Raw genomic sequence first — 18267 nt, 5'->3', positions numbered from 1 at the left:
CATTGATCACTGAACGTGAAGACATACTTTACAGGACAAGTGAATAGTAGTATCATCTCTGTCATTAAACTTCACGTCTCTTTATTCATCAGTCACTTTGCTAATTGGGTACTTACAGAGCTCACTTTATCCTCACCTGGGCTCAGGCTCCACAGAAAGGAGCTGGTGAGTCTCCCTCTTTTCCAGAAGAAAACACATTTAGCTGGTAGACTTCTCTACCTCGCCAGACTTAGAATTTTAGTTTGTTGATTTAATCCTATTTTCTGTTGGCCATCTCCTGACAGGAGAGACGTTTTACCTCATGGTCAGGTTTCAATTAGCTATTACTGAGAATTGCTGATCTGTTCCATAGTGTATGTATTCTATTAACTTTGCAGAGTACTTATCATTTTTCTGTCTTTGACCTTTAATTTTGTTTGCCCCTTCAATGTTCTATCCTATTTGGGGCCTTATTTTATTTTTTAATTAAAAAATGTCTGTTAGCAGTTAAGAAAACAAAAGCCAAGAAAAAATGCACATGATAGCTAAATTTAGAAAGTATCTATTGTGTTTTCTGTCTCGGCAATGGAGGGTTCTAGAAATTCGTGAAAACCTTCATTACATAAGTTCCTTAAAATACTAATTAAGAAATAAGAACTTCCTTCCTCATCTTTCAAGCTGCACAGCTAATTGTCAAGAAAGTGAGGGGAAATCCTCAGAAGCCAAGACAAACCAGAAAGCAGGGATTCTGGGAGATACGTGAGCCTTAGAAGCCCTGGGGGGCCGGTTGGCTCCTGAACTGAGTTTCAGTTGCCCTGGCAGGAGGGCAGGAGGTGAGCCCGAGGCCTCTCACACTGGGAGTTGGATGGCTGTTCTTAAGTGAGGCCAAGCACATCCTGAGAATCCTGCTTTATAAAAGGGTGAATTAGAAAGAGGAAAAAAAAAGCATTCCTCAAGGCAAGGAAGTAAGGAAAGTCAAATTTTTGGAAGCAGGGAAAAATAACATATCCAAAGTAAGGATATAGTTTAATGCTGTTCTGGCATGAGAGTGACAACAAACTCCTGGCAGAAAATCACAGCTCCTCCCGGAAAGAGAAGTCGTGTTTTGAATGAATCAGTGGACAGCCATTCCGAAAAAGGCTTCCAGATTCTTCTGGATCAAGATACTGGACCCAAACACCTCCCTTCCTTGTCTCATTTAAATAACCAGAAAGGCTTTAAAGGAAAGAAGCCATAATCATAGTTCTATTTATTGACATTACTATTTGCTAGGAATTCAGAGGTGACAATGGAGTTGTCTCCTCTTTTATGGACCTTACTTTCTATTTGACATAGTTAGGGAACTTGATGGAGGGTAGTGTTAGTCTGTTGCAATTAGCCAGGACAGGAGATTAAGAAAGCAGTGAAGGGTGCGTGACATTTTTAGCTGAGGACAGTCCTGTTCAGTTGGTTTGTAATTGCAGGCTCGTTGAGTTGTCACTGGAGGGAATTGATCTTATGGAATTTGGACTTAACTCAGGCCTCTTCAGAATGGACAAGCGAACCTGGAGAAAGACAGTCAAATCTATGCAGACATTAAAGTCCACGTGAACGTGCTGTATCCCTGAGCCAAAGATAGGACAAGTAGGCAGCACTTCTTGAGGACAGAGGAGTGGTTTTTAAGGTTATCCAAGAATGAATCCCAGGGAACCGGATGGCCAGTTGTCAAACTGTGACTTTGCTCTTTGGACAGTGTGCCCACCGAGGGTTTTGGCCATTTATAGGTTTCCATTTCTCGTTAATACATGTCAGGTGATGAGGACGTGGGCACAAGCGTTTGACACCTTGTCGAGGCGAATTTGAGTACCTGCCTAGAAGCGCGGGCGCAGCTGCGGCTGCGTCATACATCTTGCCGCCCATCCCGCTCCCTGGCTCCGTGATCACCGCAGAGTGGTTCCTTATTGAGCTGTCCGTCTCCTCTGTGACATCGTAACCAAACAAAAGACTGGAGAGTATTAGCTTGGCTTTGTTCTTTTCCATCCTTCCCTTCGAATGATGATGACTGATAGTGGACCTAGTTACATTTGCAGATGATTTACAAGTAGTGCTGTCAGAACAAACCCTGTAATCCCTGCTGTGTGATCTAGAGAAGAAAGTTACATTCTTTCCAAATTGTTTTGATGCACTTATGTGGGAAAATGATGTACGTTTGAATATGTATTTCCTCTCTGAATCATCATGGCTAGAGATGAATATTTGTAGACATGGAATGAGTTTTCTGTATTTGAACTGTATGGTCCCCTAAATTCTCCCCAGCTTTTTAAAGTCATTACTGGAGTGCTAGCTCCAGAGTGCCCCAAAGCATCTACCACTGCCTGTTCTTCGGACACTGTGAGTTTCCATGTTGGAGAAGGCTGCTGGATGGTGAGGCATTCTCTGGCACATCTCTGGCTGGCTGATGTCCCAAGTCCCAAGACTTGGCAGACAGTTTCTAACCACGATCACGTCCATTTCTGGGACACTTATGGAGAATTTTACACCTATGCTAGTGGCATACGTTATTTCATTTAGTTTTCCCAACAATCATAATTAGATTTTTTCACCTGTATTAAAAAGGAAACTGTCAAAGCGAGTGACATGCAGACTTTGGACTGGAACACGGGTCTTTCTGATACCTGTCTCTGTTCCCTCCCCGGCCTATCCTTCCAAGTGGCCAGGAGACTCTTCCTCAGTCTTGAGTTTCCCGCTGATTTTACCACTCTCTTTGTTTCTGGAGAGGAAAGCAAGTCTAAACTTACTTTCCATTGGAAATGGAATGGAGAGCTAACGTTGGAAGCTGGGAGAGTCTGTCCTGTGATGAAGCGGTCTCCGAGCCACTTCCACTGGGATGTCACGTCACTGTCTGGGCCCCTTGCACAGCCTGTTCACAGGTGATAAGCCAGATGTGCCGAGCAGTCCTCCCAGACAGGGCAGTGGTTTGGAAATGAGTTTGGGGATTTGGTTTCATTATATATGTTCCTGAGGGTCTTGGCCTGACACTTCGAGTGGGAGCATTCCCAGTCACACAGACTCACTCTGGGCCCGTGCAGTCCTGACGTGGCCTCATCCTGAGGCTCAGGGCCCGTGGTGATGAGGAGCATTTTAGTCCAGGGTCTGCCGGAGGCTCTGACACTTCTGGGCTGTGGGACTTTGTCCAGGATGATAATAATTCCTCCCCGAGTTTCAGATTTCCTTGCCTGTGAGCCGGGGTAGTAATAGTTTCTGAAATGATTGTAATGATTCAGTAAGGGGCGCAGCGTGTGCTGGCAGGTAGCTGGTGTTTAAGGAGCAGAGGTCGCAGTTACACTGTCAGCCTCTCACTGTGTGCTTTGTGCTTTGAGAGGTTGTGTGTTTGGTGAAAGTCCCGCCCAAACCCTAGGGTCTAGATGAACTGTTGTTCCTTTACTTTCCCTTCCTTTTCCTCTTTCCCTTCTCTGTGTCCCATGTTTAGGTAGCAGATTCCTCTATTTCAGGGAATACGGGCCTTTCTAGTAAAAGGACAGGCGGAACGCGGAAAGGTGGGGCCCAGAGGGGGTCTGGAGCGTCTGCACAGTGCTGCTTCCCTGCATTTCTGCATCCGGTCCCATCAGTGCACTAAGTCAGCCTTCCTCTTCCTTCCTGTGTCATTGGGTCTCTGTTTTAAGGGAAAATATTTTACGGGTCTTTTATCACTTACATGTTTCGTTCAGATGCGTGTTTCTTTTCTCCCTGTGCTTCAGCGTTCCGAGGAGAGAATTCAGCAGTGCAGCATCCTCTTCGAGCTCTATGAGTTGATCGGCTGCCACTGCAAATCCGCCTTCTTCAAGCCGGTGGACCCAGTGCAGCGCGCTGCCCCCGGCATCCCGGAGCCTGGCGGGAAGAGCTGCTACCGACTCCTTCTGCAGACGCTTCCTGGCTACAGTCTGTCGCTGATTCTGCAGGACTTCAGCAAAGGTGTTGGAACTAAAACATCGCTTCAGTCCCATTAACCATGCCTGGTTTGGGCCCTGCTGTCCTGTCTCATCAGGGTGAATTGTGATTCGTTTAGAACAGGGCTCAGCAGACTTTTTCTGTCAAGGGCTTGGGAGTCAATATTTCAGGGTCTGCAAACCTCCTGATCTCTGGTGCAGCTGCTCAGCTCTGCTGTTCAGACGCCAGAGCAGCCGGACAATCCACACACCCACAGAGCTTTATTCACAGCAGTGGCTGGGGCTGGATTGGGTGTATGAACAGCAGTTTGTCCCCAAAGCCTCCTCACTATTGACGCCTGCACCAGAGCGTACATTTGCGACAATGTGTGAACCTGCACTGACACGTCATCATCACCCAGAGCCCAGACTTGACACTAGGATTTACATTTGGTGGTGTGCACTCTGTGGGTTTGGACAGATGTACAATGACATGTATCCACCGTCACAACATCATACAGAGTAGTCTGTCTTAGTGACCCTAAAAATGCTCCGTGCTGCACCTCATTCATTACTCCTTCCCCTCTAGCCTCTGACAGCAACTGATCTTTTAGTCTCTGTGATTTTGCCTTTCCCAGAACACCATACAGTTGGAATCAGACAGTTGCAGAACCTTCCCAGATTGGCTTCTTTCACTTAGTAATATGCATTTAAGCTTCCTCCATGTCTTTCCATGCCTTGATAACTCATTTCATTTTAGCACCAAATAATGGTCCATTCTCTGGCTGGACCACAGTTTATTTATCCATTCACCCACTGAAGAACAGCTTAGTTGCTTCTGAGTTCTGGTGACTATGAATAAAGCTGCTATTAACATCTGTATGCAGATTTGTGTGTGGACACAAGTTTCCATTTCGTCGAGTAAACACCAAGGAGCACAGTTGCCGGATCATATGGTAGGAGTATGTCTAGTTTTGTAAAAAATTGCCAGACCGTCTTCCAAAGTATCTGGGCCATTTTACATTCCCAACAACAATGCATGAGAATTCCTGATGCTCCACATCCTCACCAGCATTCGGTGCTGTCAGTGTTCTGCGGTTTGGCAGTTCTGACAGGTGTGCAGTGGTACCTCGCTGTTTCAGTCTGCATCCCCTTGATGACAGATGCTGTGGAGCATGTTTCCATAGACTTCTTTGGCATCTAGATTTCTTCTTTGATGAGGTCTGTGTTCAGGCATTTTGCTCATTTTTTAATCAGGTTATTCATCCTTATTGTTGAGTTTAAAAAAATTTTGGTATATTCTGGATATCAGCCCTTTATCAGTGTGCCCCTGCCCTTCACCTGCAGCACCGGAGTTGTCCTTTGGGTCTCAGCGGAGTGTCAGCTCTTCAAAGAGGTTCCCTGTCTTCCTTCAGCCTAAATATTGTCCTGGTATTTTTCACTTTCATTGACTCATTTTGTTCTTTTTAAATAGCATTTCCCATAATTTGTAAGTACATTAAAAAAAGGGGCAATGATTGAACACAGCCTCCCCCACCAGGCTATGTGCCCTGTGAGAGCAGAGGCCCTGTCCCCACTCACCGTTTCCCATGACAGCACATTGCACATTTCCATGTAAAAGTGTGTAACGTGGGGCCAAACCTGATGAGCAGCTATGACGACATGTTTTGGCTACCATTTATTGAGTAGACTTTGTTTCTGATCTTAATTATTAAATCACATGAATGAAACTTGTTTGTTTTGAAAAATAAAACAACAAAGCACACCTCCATGTGATTGGTACTTTCTACTTAGCCTTCTGACCCAGGAGGGTATGTTCACCATCATTTTGTGGAGGAGTTTGGGGAGGTAAAGTAAGAGAGTGAGATCAAATAAAGTAAAAATGATAACTATCAGTTGGCTTTATTTTCACTAAGACATAAAAGTTACTTTAAACCCTATCTCAGCTGTTGTTCTGTTGTTTTAAACATTTCTCATAGAATTAAATGGAAGCCCACTAAACCCTGAAAGGGAAATTGTGTGCTCAGGTCCTAAAAAGTGTTTATGTCTATTTCTTGAAATGCACAATTTCCCTGCTGGTTACAGAAAGTCGAGGCGGGAACACAGCCGTGCGCTGTGTGTGTCTGCCGGCTTCACGGGCTGCTCACTGTCATTTTCATTTTCTTGTGTTGCAGTTTATGAAGGTTTTCCATGAGATATATTGCTCAGCCTTTTCCTGATTGAAGGATTGAATTTTCCACAGGAAATCTTATGAAAGAGAGTGACAAGGCACATGGGTTTCCCAAAAATGAATAGTTGATGTAATAAACTCTCACTATGGTGAACTTTTTTAATACAAGCCAGTTGAAAATTTTATCACTAGGTCATATGCCACAAATCTGTCTTAAGAATAAAAAGATTCAAATTTTATAGAAGAAGCAGTTTGAATCAAGTAATAATTATGATTTGTACAGTATTTGGTGTTAGAACTTATACTCACTCTTAACATAATTGCCTGTGGTAGGAACTGGATCATTATTTATTTATTAAAAAAAAATCCACTAGGTGCTATTTGTCCCATTCCTGATGCGGCAGTGCTGAGGTTAGTTAAGTTGGGCCATTTAGGATTCTTAGCTAGGATTTCCGGATATTGATTTCAGCCTTTTTATCTTTTTTACAATCTTTTCATTTGTGTCGGCCTTTGGTCTTTTGACAACGTGGAAATACTGCACGGATCTGCCTTTCCCTTTTTTCCTGTCTTTGTGGGAAAAGATTTCTGTAAGAGAAACTACTAGGATATTAAGGATTTTGTGTGGGGTAAGTTCGGTCAGTTCTAAGGATTTAAATTAATACGTATTTAAATTGCTATTCAGCTAATGACAGTAAAATTATAAACTAACTTAAGTATACATCAGTAAGTATAGTACAATAAGCCCATCACCCAGATTAAGGAATTCACAAACTTTTCCATATTTCCTTTATTCAGACCTTTGTTCTTTTATTTGTCCTTTGTTGAAGTATTTGACAGCAAATCCAAGAAGACATGTCATTTTACCCTATGTACTCAAGTAGGCATGTCTGAGAAATGAGGGCCTTTTCTTTGATTAGGTTTTTCCATTTGACTTATGTGCTTGTTAAGTACCAGCTGTATCAGGCATCTCACTAGGCATTAGGGATCCTTGGGGCAATGAGACAGTCCTGGCTCCCAAGGAAGTTAAGCGCTGATGGAAGAAACCAACACAGGAGCTTGGGTGCCTCACTTAAGGTCCCTGCTGGATGACACCTATTGGACAAAATTTGTGCACAATACAGTAGGATTCACAGAAGGGACTGGTCAGACTTGTAGGGCAGGCAGTGAGAGAGGCGGTCAGCAGGGCTACAAGAGGAGGAATCATTTGATCAGAATCTGAAATCCTTTCTGCCAACCTTTCTACCAAGCCCCCAGGGCCCATCACACACAACCCTGTGCTGTAACTGTTTTTGATTCCAGTTACCTCATCTCCTTCAGGAAGGATTTTAAGGTGGAAAATATTTAAAATCAGTAATTGTTACCAGAAGGGACATAGAACAAGGAAAATGGAAACAACACAAATGTCCATCAGCACATGACTGGATAAAGACGAGGTGATACATATATACAATGGAATACTACTCAGACATAAAAGATGCCATTTGCAGCAACATGGATGGACCTGAAGACTGTCATTCTAAGTGAAGTGTGGTGGAAAGAGAAAGAAAAACTCCATATGACTTCATTTATGGGGAATCTAAAATTAATAGCAATAATAATAAGACCACAAATGAACTAAATATTATTTTGATTTCTTGAATATGTGTAAGTACATCTGACTGTCCTTTGTGATTTGATTACCATATTCTGTTTATTATTCTTTTGCAGATGTCCTTATTCCTCTGGTAACTGTAATTTTAAAAATCTAAAGCTCTAATCTGTTCTTAGAAAGAATAATTAGTACATATATGTAAACTAAGAAATGCAGTATGCTCTATACATGTATTTACATGCAATATGTGTATGTGAAGTTGAACTGTAATAATTCTACCTGATAAAACTGAAAAAGGAAAAAAATAAAAAATTTATTTAACAAAATAACCCCTCTTTAGATATTAAAACGTTCATTTCTGAGATTCTGTGAAAGACAGCATGGAAGTAGGTTTTTAAGATTTTCTCCTTGTTCCTCGGTGAGCAGCCTGGGCTGCACAGATTGGCCACCACAGGCACCCAGGACTTGCCGGCTTGCTCCTCACTTGTTGGGAGGAAGATTAGCTGCTTCAGGAATATTTATGTTCTTAGAAGTTGCTGAAAACCCCACAGAGCTTCTGTTTACATGGAGTGTATCTGTCAATATACCCCATTTTAGAAATTAGAACAGAAAATTTAAACTCAAGAACTGACAAGCACACGCTGTCCCAGCACATGGTCAAAGCAGTGCTGCCACGGTGGCGTGTGTTGGTTCTAGGAAAAATGCACCATACTCTCAAGAATGAGGGTGAACCCACAGATCTCATCTCAGCAATGATATGAAGAGGTGAGAGCCAAAGCCCCTAAAACAGTGCTGAAGTCCCCAGATGTCTCAGAACACACAGAATCATGGGATCAAGAATCCAGTGCTTCATGGATCATCAGCCGTAGAGACCGCGTCCTGGGTCAATAGGAGCAGAAGAAGGGATACCAGGCACACAGACCTATTGACAGCAAAGCTTTAAAGGTTTTGAATTGACTGAAAGTTTGGCAAAGATTTGCATTTAGACTACTACATTTCCTCTCCTGGAGACGTTAGAAGGAAAACACTGATTAATAGAGGATGATTGTAATGGATTAATTATGATACTGATGACATGGGCTGCGAACACTAACCCTGCACTCAGTGTAGAATAAGCCTTTTATGTACACACTTCATTAGGTCTCCACACCCCTGCAACGTGGCATTAAGCACTCATACAACCATGAAACCAGTGACTATAAAACAGTCACAAGCCTTCCTCTCCAGCATGAGGTAGCAAAACCAGCAAGGATTTTCAATGACAAAAGCCAAAATCATATATTTTTGGGAAAGAAAGCAAATGAAACACTGAAGAACAATAAGCCAAAAGAGCAGATGGAATGGAAAATTTTATTGAAGAAAGCAATGATTGATTCAATTAAAACAGCTAATGTCCCTGGTATAATTCCACCATCAATCCAAATTTTTGGAAAAATGGGTTGTGAAATTACTGTCTCATTTAATATTGGAATTCCTATTTGGACCAATTTGATATGCATCACTGGTGTGAGGTTAGATACTTAGGTAATTAACAATATTCCTATTTTTTAAGTTAACAGTAAACATAACACAGGACTCCAGATTTAGGGAGAGAATGCAAACAACTACTATCATACTCCATCCAGTAAGGACACGTGTCCCTGCGTCACCAAAGCAATGAGAATTTGCAGAAAGAAAACACAGTTCTCCAATTGTGACAAATACGAGACAGTGAGCCATGAATTACGAGAACTAGCAACTGTTTAAATGCCATGGGCAAATTTTTTTTATCATCTTGAAAACATCACTGATGTTCTAGGTAAGAAAAAGAATTGTTTTACTAACAAATCCAACTGACACAGGTGTTTTTCCAAGTGAGAAGGTGATTCTAAAAAGTGCAGTAAAATGAGTAAAGATGATCTGCGCAGTGACGGAGATGGTCTTAGACTAAACAGCATCACGATTCCTGGTTTTACACTTGCTCTCTGCTCGTCATCTATGACGCAAGAACTCATGAAATGATATTTTTTTTTCTTTAGGGAAAAAACATTAATAAAATCTAACTAGAAGATGTGGTATGTAAAGAGGAAATGAAGTTGTCTAACCTTATAATGCAGCCAGTGTAATGTAGCACTTTTTCGGGCACTAGAATTTTTTAATTCATGGTTTCTTTTATACCCTATTTCTATCCTAAAGGAGACACTTAAAGTTTTCTACTTTATTCAACATATCTTGTGAGGGTTGTGATATACACTGGTATGGCAGTTTTCAGAGATTCAAAATCGCCTCTGTGGTTGTGGTCAGGAAAGACAAGGCTCCCTCACAGCTGCGACGGAGAAGGAATCCCCGGTATCAGCCTCCGGGCAGCTTCCGAACCGCATCTGCTTGCACTTGGCACAGGACACCATAAGCAACTGTAACTCTGACAAGGAGATTTCCCCGGGGACCTGGGAGGTGCTCAAACATTGTGAAGCCACTTGTTTCGCAGTTAGGTAAGGGTTGGAAAAATAGTTTATTAGAAGTGACTCCCTTTGTATGTGCCTTTTGTCCTGAGAGGTCACTAATTAGCATAGAATATAAAATACCCCATAATATAAGAATTTGGGTACCCCATCTTTCAATCTACCTGTCTATTTGTTTATCATATTTATAGTTAGGTTACATTTTCTATGACGTTCACTTCCGGGCACCAGAAAAGAAAGGTTACAAAATATTTATTGTAAATACGGGGGACTGGGTCTAAGGGTTAAAAACCACTACTGCTAACAATAAAAACCATATAATAATTTTAATCTCAGTTGCATTAGACCTTCCAGAATTAATCCCTCAATTTCACTGTTAAAACAGTAATGGAATCTCTGTTCTTCCAAGACTCGGGCCTGATCACCACCCATCCAGACATCTGTCTGTGGGTCCCTAATTGTCCTCGAGGCCCCCGAACACACCATACGGGGTGAACTTTCTTCAGTGTCTACTGTAGGGGAAACCTGGAAGTCCCAGGCACTGTCCAGGATTCACACCTACCTGCAAAAATCAAAGTCTGTGACTGAAACGGGACAACACAGGTGGTGTGATAGGGCTGAAAGCTCAACAAAAACAGGTTTGGGGGCCTAACCGAAGCCCTCCGGCTCCTAACATGAAGAAGGACAGGGAGTCCCAATTAGCCACAAGACTGGGGGGCTTCATTACTCCATGAATAAAGGATTTGTGCCAGTGCCACCTTTAGACAGGGAATCCCAGAACCCAGACTTGGAAGCATCCTGTCCCCTACCCTCTGAACAAATATTCTCTCAAGACACGTAGTGAGAGATGGGAGCCCCGGTGAGCTCTGGAATAAGATGCAATCTGAAAGACTGCTGGTAACAAATGGTGTGGAGCTCGGGCAGCCCCCAGGGCCACCAACCATTCTGGTACCACTGATGCCCACACTTCCATCCACAACAGTTTCTTCAGGACACTTAAGCACAATAACCATCACACAAAAATGGTTGCTTAGACATGTTTTAAGGGAAATAACATTATGAGAATGCCAAATTCATGACAAGTCAGAGTAAAGACCCCAGAGTATTTACTGAATGAGATCTCACGTGTGCTCCTCATGAGCTTTAAACCCTTAGGACACAGTCATGGAACAGTAGGCTTTTTCTTTCTTTCCTCCAAGTTAGGTTTGCTGGAGAACTCCGTAGACACAGGAAGACTCTGGATCCCACCTCTACTACTTACACAAAGGGCACAACACGTAGAGAGGTATCAGCGCTGGTGCGACCGGCTCCAATGTGCGCACTCCTGTGCCCAGCTCCCCCCACAGGAGCAGAGACCCCCAGGAGCAGAACTCCCCCCACGGGCACTGTAGTGCCTGCGAGAATCAGGAGTCTGATGAGTGAGCCTGGGGCGGGCAAGACAGGAAGCAAGCACTGCTCCCTCCCGCTCTGCAGGTGATCTCTGTGTCATCTTGAATAAATGCAGTCAGCATTAAAGATGTTTGACCAGAGGGTAAAAGGTAAGTCCTCCCCAAATCTCCTCGCATTCCTTTAGCAGGAGTCCTGTTAGAACACATGGTGACAAGAGACGCTGGCTTTACATGCGCACGTTGCCCTCAGGGCTGCAGGGGAGGCCACGGTGCTGCCTCTGCCCCACCTCCTGCCTTCGTCCCGCAGTCCTCACAGGGGCCGCTGACTCGTTTCTCTGACTTTCTCTCCTTGGTTGTGCTTCTCTTCTAGCTTTTAAGAGCTCATAAGAACCTCACCAGAAAATCTTTAACAATGAACGCAAATCAAATGAAATCAACCACAGAAACACACTGCCTTCATTATTACTTTACATTTTAGGAAGAAATTCTTGAAGACGACTCCCTGACCTGAAGGGATGGATGGAGGAAGAAAGAAAAGAAGGCAAGCATCTTTGGCCCATAAAAAATGAGAGGTAACCAGATGGTGGCTAGTTTTCATTGCACCTCTCTGCCCGCCTCAATTTCACATGCCCCTCCCAACTCAACTCATCGGAACTCCACTGAAGGAGACGGCTTTGCAAATTTATTGGAAGCCAAAGAAATTGCTTGAGAAATAGTCTCCCAAACCCAGCGAGAACACTGAAAGCTGACCAGTGCCAGGATCTGAATACTAAAACACACAGATTCAAACTCCGACACCCTCCCTGGTGGGTGTACTTACAGTGAGGGTGTGGCCATGCAATTTGTCAGCATCCAACATATAAAAATGAAAGGAACACCAGTTTTCAACATCACAGTCCCTCTGAAACTACTGGTAGTCAATTAGCGTTTGTCGGCAGCAAAAGTCGATTTTCTCCCCTGCACGTGGAGGTGAACACACAGAAGAGACTGATGATCTCCGCTGCGAGTGTAGCTAAGTGTGTCTAAGCAAACTGGCTCCATCAGCCTTCTGATGAGCAGGGGAGTGTGTGAGCCGCGGGGCTCTGCAGACTGATGGCCAGGCAAGGAGGGCGCCTCCTTACATTGGGGAGAAAAACACGGAAGCAGCACTCGCTGGAAATAAATTCTAATTAAAATTTCAGTTGCGCTTCCTGCAGCGTAGTCCACGCCAATAGATGAGGCTCCCTCCGTGCTGTCCAGTCATGTGAGCCAGGCTCATTATTGTACCTGTGTGTTTGGTTTAGCAAGTGAATCATGTCTGTTTTCTGGAAATTACATGAGGGTGGAAAACCTTCCAAACATGTTCATTTATTTGCTGTGGAATTTGTTTAATCCTCTTGAGAGCATTTACAATGATAACTTTCTTAAATAAGCATCTTTGCCCGAGAGAGCTTCCCAGGCACATGCGCCGAAACCTAGGACAACACAGAAGCAAAATCAAAACCGTTAATAAATAATAATATGTCATAGAACTAACCACCAAAATTATATATATTAAAAAAAAAAAGCCAGGGCTTTATGCTGTCCAGGGTTTGAATCATTTATTTAACGTGTCAATTGTTACAAGAATAAACTTTTCTACATGTAAAACCTCCTCAGAAATCTTCAATTACTATTCAAGAAAAATATCACAGAAAATTTCTGAAAAGTATTAAAAGGAAAATCATTTTTAACTGAATCATATTCTAGGCACACTGAATAAATTCTCTTTAGAGAACTCCTACTTTTTTTTTTAATAAATGACCTATAAAAATACACCCAGCATTAATCAGTAAATCTTCATTCCTTATTTTTAAAATTCTTAAGGCATGCTATTTTTTTTTAAATCAAATGAGGAGGTATTCGCAAGCCAATGGACAACGGAATTACCTAAGAGGACATTATAAAGCAGCAAGAGCAACTAGCACTTTGCCAAGCATTCTGCCTGAGAGTCACTCGTACCATCTCATTTTGACCTGACCGCTTGAAGGTGAGCTCCATCAGCCCATTTAACACATGAAGAAACTGAGGCTCTGGGTGGTCATGTTTCCAGTACTTAGTGGAGCCAGGATCCAAACCCGGATCACTGTCTATAGAGCCTGTGCCTTTACCAGATCACACTACATTTCTCACACTTCAAATGCACTCAGTCCCCGAGGTAACACACCTTCCTTGCGTTTCTAAGAGTTTTAGGAAGTACTGAATTACAAAGACTAATCAGACATTTGTGTGGGCTCATTTTTTATTTTCTGATTTTCCTGAATCAGTTCAGGCTGAATTCATACTACTTATGAGGAGAAGTCCTGAGGCAGAGGAGAGAGGGGAAGATAATCCAGACATGAACAATTTCAAGAGATCCACTTCATCAAGGAAGCAAAGTATTAAATAAACCACTTCAGCAACACGCTTGTCAATAAACCTTGTTGTCTCTGTCTCAGCCTGAAGGAGGGTAAGCCCTCCAGCCCATCTGCCTTCCAGCCACTTACCCTGTATGATCTTGGTTCCCTCACCTGTGACACGTGTGTTCTCCAGGGAATCTTTGTAGAGATTAAACGATAAAATTATATGCATAGGGGATACTTATTTGTTAGACAGTAGGCACTAAACAAATAATAAAATTATTTTATTTCATGAAAATGGGAGGTAGGTCTCCCAATTAAACATTCCTGATAGAATCCCAACAAGAACTTTAATTTATCTGCCAGAAATTGTAAAATAACATTTCTTTTTTAAAGGCTGTATCCATTCACCCTACTTTTTACCAATCCTGGCTGTTATCCTGAAAATCTATTCCCAGAACTTGGCATCCATCTCCCATATTTAAATCCTTTAATTTTGAAATTATGATGAAGCTTGGGCACATAAAGATTCACACCATAATTCACAGAATAAACAAAGACCAGAGGAACAGGGCCACTTCCAGACCCCATGTGCTCAGGACAGGCTCCAAACTTCATAAAATCAGATGCATGCTGTTTGAAGAGAAAGAAAATTGAATGTGATCAAGGAGGCTGACATAGAGCACTGGCCGGCTCAAGAGACGACTCCTTCACCCCTCATCTGACTTAAGTCATCTAACAGTTATCAGTTGAGCTCTAACTAAAAGTAAAACAGGGGTAGGGTTGAAAAGTAAATTTTTTCCTACAATATATACATATTGTCAACTAAAAATTGGCACTTGTCTTCTGCCTCTGATTTGATTAAGTCATGAGCCACTGCAGCTGCTGACCTTCAACACCCTCTGAAAATAGTTCTGTGTGGAGATCAGTAATGGGGCGCTCTGTGCTCTGGGGAAATGGGCAGAAAAGCCTTCAAATAGTTAGACATTTTCAGGAAATTTTAAGAGCCCAAATTCTTGCATTTCCTCCTATCTAGAAAAGCACTAAAATCATTAACAGAGACACCTGTTCCTCGACTAACAGCAGCCTCTGACTTAACGTATACTTGACTGCACGTCCCCCTTCAATGAAATCTCGTATACTGCTGAGCTCCCCCTCATCTTCAGACCAGTTCCTCCCAGCTCTCTGAGATGCTGTCACCTGGGTTCTGGTCCTCATTTTGCCCCAGATAAAACTTAACCCAGAACTCTCACGTTGTGTGGTTTATCGACAGTACCACAAAAATTAAGCTTACATACTTGAACTCATAGTAAACATTCAGTATCAAATATTTCTTGACTTAAATTACTTTTTAAAAGTAAGTAATTATTCCATTTCTTAAATATAGCATCTTTAAATATAAATTAATAGATATTTGTGAATCTTAGGAAAATATATTCTGGAAAAATTTTTAGCTAATTAATAAAAAAGCTATTGTGTGGAGTTTTAGAAATTCAGAAGTGGAAAAGAATAGTATTGTAACTCAAGTTCTTGTTTTAATTGTAGAGATCCTGAGGCCTCAAAAGACATATAAAGTTTCCTGATTTTATACACTGTCCTTTATCAGAAAGCCTAGAACTAACTTCCTGGTCTTTGAGAAACCAAGACTTGCTCTGCTGGTGCAGGGCTGAACTTTATGAAAATGGGTCATGAGAAAGAACCAGAATGCGGGGGCCTGGGCGAGGCAGTGGAAGGAAGGAGGGTCTCACCTGGTCGTGGGTGAGAAATAGGCTCCCACAGTGCTGGTGTGATGGGCATCCCTCAAGTGCCTGAAAACTACTATTTAGCACACCTGCCACCGAAAAGCACACATGCTGTTTAACTAGAAGGCTGACCAGGAGGTTTTCTCAGTGACACAACAAGCTATTTTCATGTAAACTCTACAACTACAGGAAGAGAAAGAATAGAAAGCTGATATTAATTATTAATAATTTACACCAAGAACCAAGGAATTTCCAGGAGAAATATAAAGACTTGTTGGAAGTTTCATTATGTGAACTTACTGCCAATTCAGTTGTCTTAAAAATTGTTCTATAAAATATATTGTCCTTTGGTGTTCCAAATCACATTTGAAAGAATAATGTTTCTTAAGGGTGTTTCTGGAATTTTCTTCTATTTCCTAACACCAAATCTCAGACCCTTAAAGAAATGGAGGGTTGGAATTTCGTCCACTCTTCTCTAGGCAATTTGTTTTTCCTGCAAAGAACAAGGTGGGAATCACACAGAAAAGCATTTGAGCATCAGGCTGCTTACATTTCCTCTGGAAGTCTTGGAAAATAACGTGGAAATGAACAGCAGGACAGAAACCTGGCGGGAGGGTCACTGGCTAGAAGGTGAGAACAAATGTGTTCTCCAACGTGCCCTGGTAGCCACTAGTTTAAATGAACCGAGCAATTGTTCCAGCATACACGCACTTCTACGTGAAAATCTCAACCGTTACCAACTGCTCAGTGCAGCCCGAAGCAATGGACGGACTGCAGAGGCCCCCGGCGGCTCATCGTGGTGTCTTACACCATGTTCAGGATGATCGGTTCCTCCCCGCCCACTCCCTCCCCTCCCCTCGAGGGAGATGGCTGGTCCTGAGTTGAGCTTACCTCATAGCAAGCTGTCTCTCAGCCCTCTGTCTAAAGCAAAATAAAAGCAGGAAAGCTACATGGGACTTTACAGAACCATCCCAAAAGGGAACTGAAGCACATTTCTTCCCTCCTTTCTGCTGCCTGGAATGTGGACCTGATGGTTGACCCTCAGGCAGCCACTTTGGGCCATCAGGTTGATGGGCTGAAGATAACAGGCATCTTGTTCTCTGACCCAGGGGCCATCATGCAAACCAGCCCTGGGCTACCGATTGCTTGACTTCTTTATGTAAGAGGGAAATACAATTTTAGCATGTTTAAGCCACTGCTGTTATCTGGGGAACTAGGTGTTGTACATTGCCATGGTAAGACCTAATAATAAAGTTAAATATTCACCAAAAACTATTTACCAAATAGTTAATAAGTGATAAAGTGTTCTTGATTTTTGTTTTAATCCTATGAAATGTAAATCGGGTTTCAGCATATGCCAATAAAACAAGACACTGTGGAGATGAAGCGAAACAGAGTTTGTAGAACAGAGACCCAAAGCATCCTCCTCTCCAAGGCACAGGAGTACAGCCGTGACTATACATGCCAAGGCTGGAGTCACATTGGCTCCCTGTTTTCCATGTCTTGGGTTGTGTTCTGTTTCTAGCCTTGGGAAAATGGATAAGACTGCTGGTCAAATCATTTCAGGAGCAGCTTCCATCGTGTAGAACCCATGTCTCTTCCTTTCCTCTGCCTCCTGGAATGTTCTGACACAATTAATCACTCCAGCCTTCTAAACTGAGCAAATGGAGCTCAATCAATCTGCTTTTAGACAGAGCTAAAAGTAGACATTAAAAAGCATAACTAGGAAATCTTATTTTCCAGAGGTCATTGCACAGATGAAATAGGATAATATCTGTGAATCACTCTGTAAACACTAAGTACAATACAAACAATATTAGTACTGATTCTATGTTACATTCATCAATAGAGGAATACAGAACCCTTTCTTACCAGAAGGAAAAGGTGCTTTGTAATTTTCTGTCACTTTAATTCTTCAAAATTTCTATAAAATTGATGTCCTTAAAAAAAATCAATGCACATTTGGAACTAATTTTAATTCTTTCATCTCCCCCGGTTTAACACATATCAAGAATGTTACCATTTCTAGATATTTTATTTAGGAAAGCTTTTGGTATTCATGAGGCACAGAGCACGGCAAATTGTCAGTATCACTCAGGATAGGAAAACCATTTTTGATACCCGAACTTGAAGACATGAAGAAGATGCCTGACATGTCCCACTGACCTTTCAAGCTATTCTTTTTCAAACACTTGTTTCTTCTTGGTCCAGAACAGACACGCATTTGTTGATGTGAGACTCTTTAAGTGAAAAGGTAAACCCATCATTACCACTTTAAAGACTGAAATGTTACCCTCCTCAACCATGTGGACATAGCATCCTTACTGATTCCTAACATGAAAAATGACCATCGATGACATCTCAGGATGCTCCAATGCAGAGGTTCTCTGCTGCAGTGAGGAGGAAAGAGCCTTGTGCTTCAAGATGTACTTACTGTCTGTAGCTCACTTGGCAAGACACGGCAACTTGTCTAAGCTAAAGCTTAAAAGTGGAGAATAGAGACAACATCCATGGCAAAGGGCAATCGGAGGCTAATTCCTTGGCCCCACTTCATCGCTTCTCAAGAGCCTTGGGCAATACCTTGAGAAAGGCAGCAACGTGGTACCCAATTCATCAAAACCTGCACCTCCTACTAGTTGACAGTAAAGCAAGTGTCATCTGGCTCAACAGATCTCCCTGTGTCTCTACAGTGTA

The 18267-nt window shown here is 42.4% G+C and overlaps 1 protein-coding gene across 1 annotated transcript in view; it reads left to right on the top strand.

The window, feature by feature from the left end:
* LOC141579801 (uncharacterized) overlaps nt 1-5776 on the top strand; it is a 110903-nt gene extending 105127 nt beyond the window's left edge. Inside the window, exon 10 of the mRNA XM_074378633.1 lies at nt 3717-5776. The gene's annotated coding sequence lies outside the window, so the exon portion shown is untranslated. The remainder of the gene's footprint in view (nt 1-3716) is intronic.
* The last annotated feature ends 12491 nt before the right edge of the window (nt 5777-18267 follow it).

Source organism: Camelus bactrianus, chromosome 14 (genome assembly GCF_048773025.1).
Source record: "Camelus bactrianus isolate YW-2024 breed Bactrian camel chromosome 14, ASM4877302v1, whole genome shotgun sequence".
NCBI classification, from domain to species: Eukaryota; Metazoa; Chordata; class Mammalia; order Artiodactyla; family Camelidae; genus Camelus; species Camelus bactrianus.
This window is presented reverse-complemented; position numbering and strand designations above follow the sequence as displayed.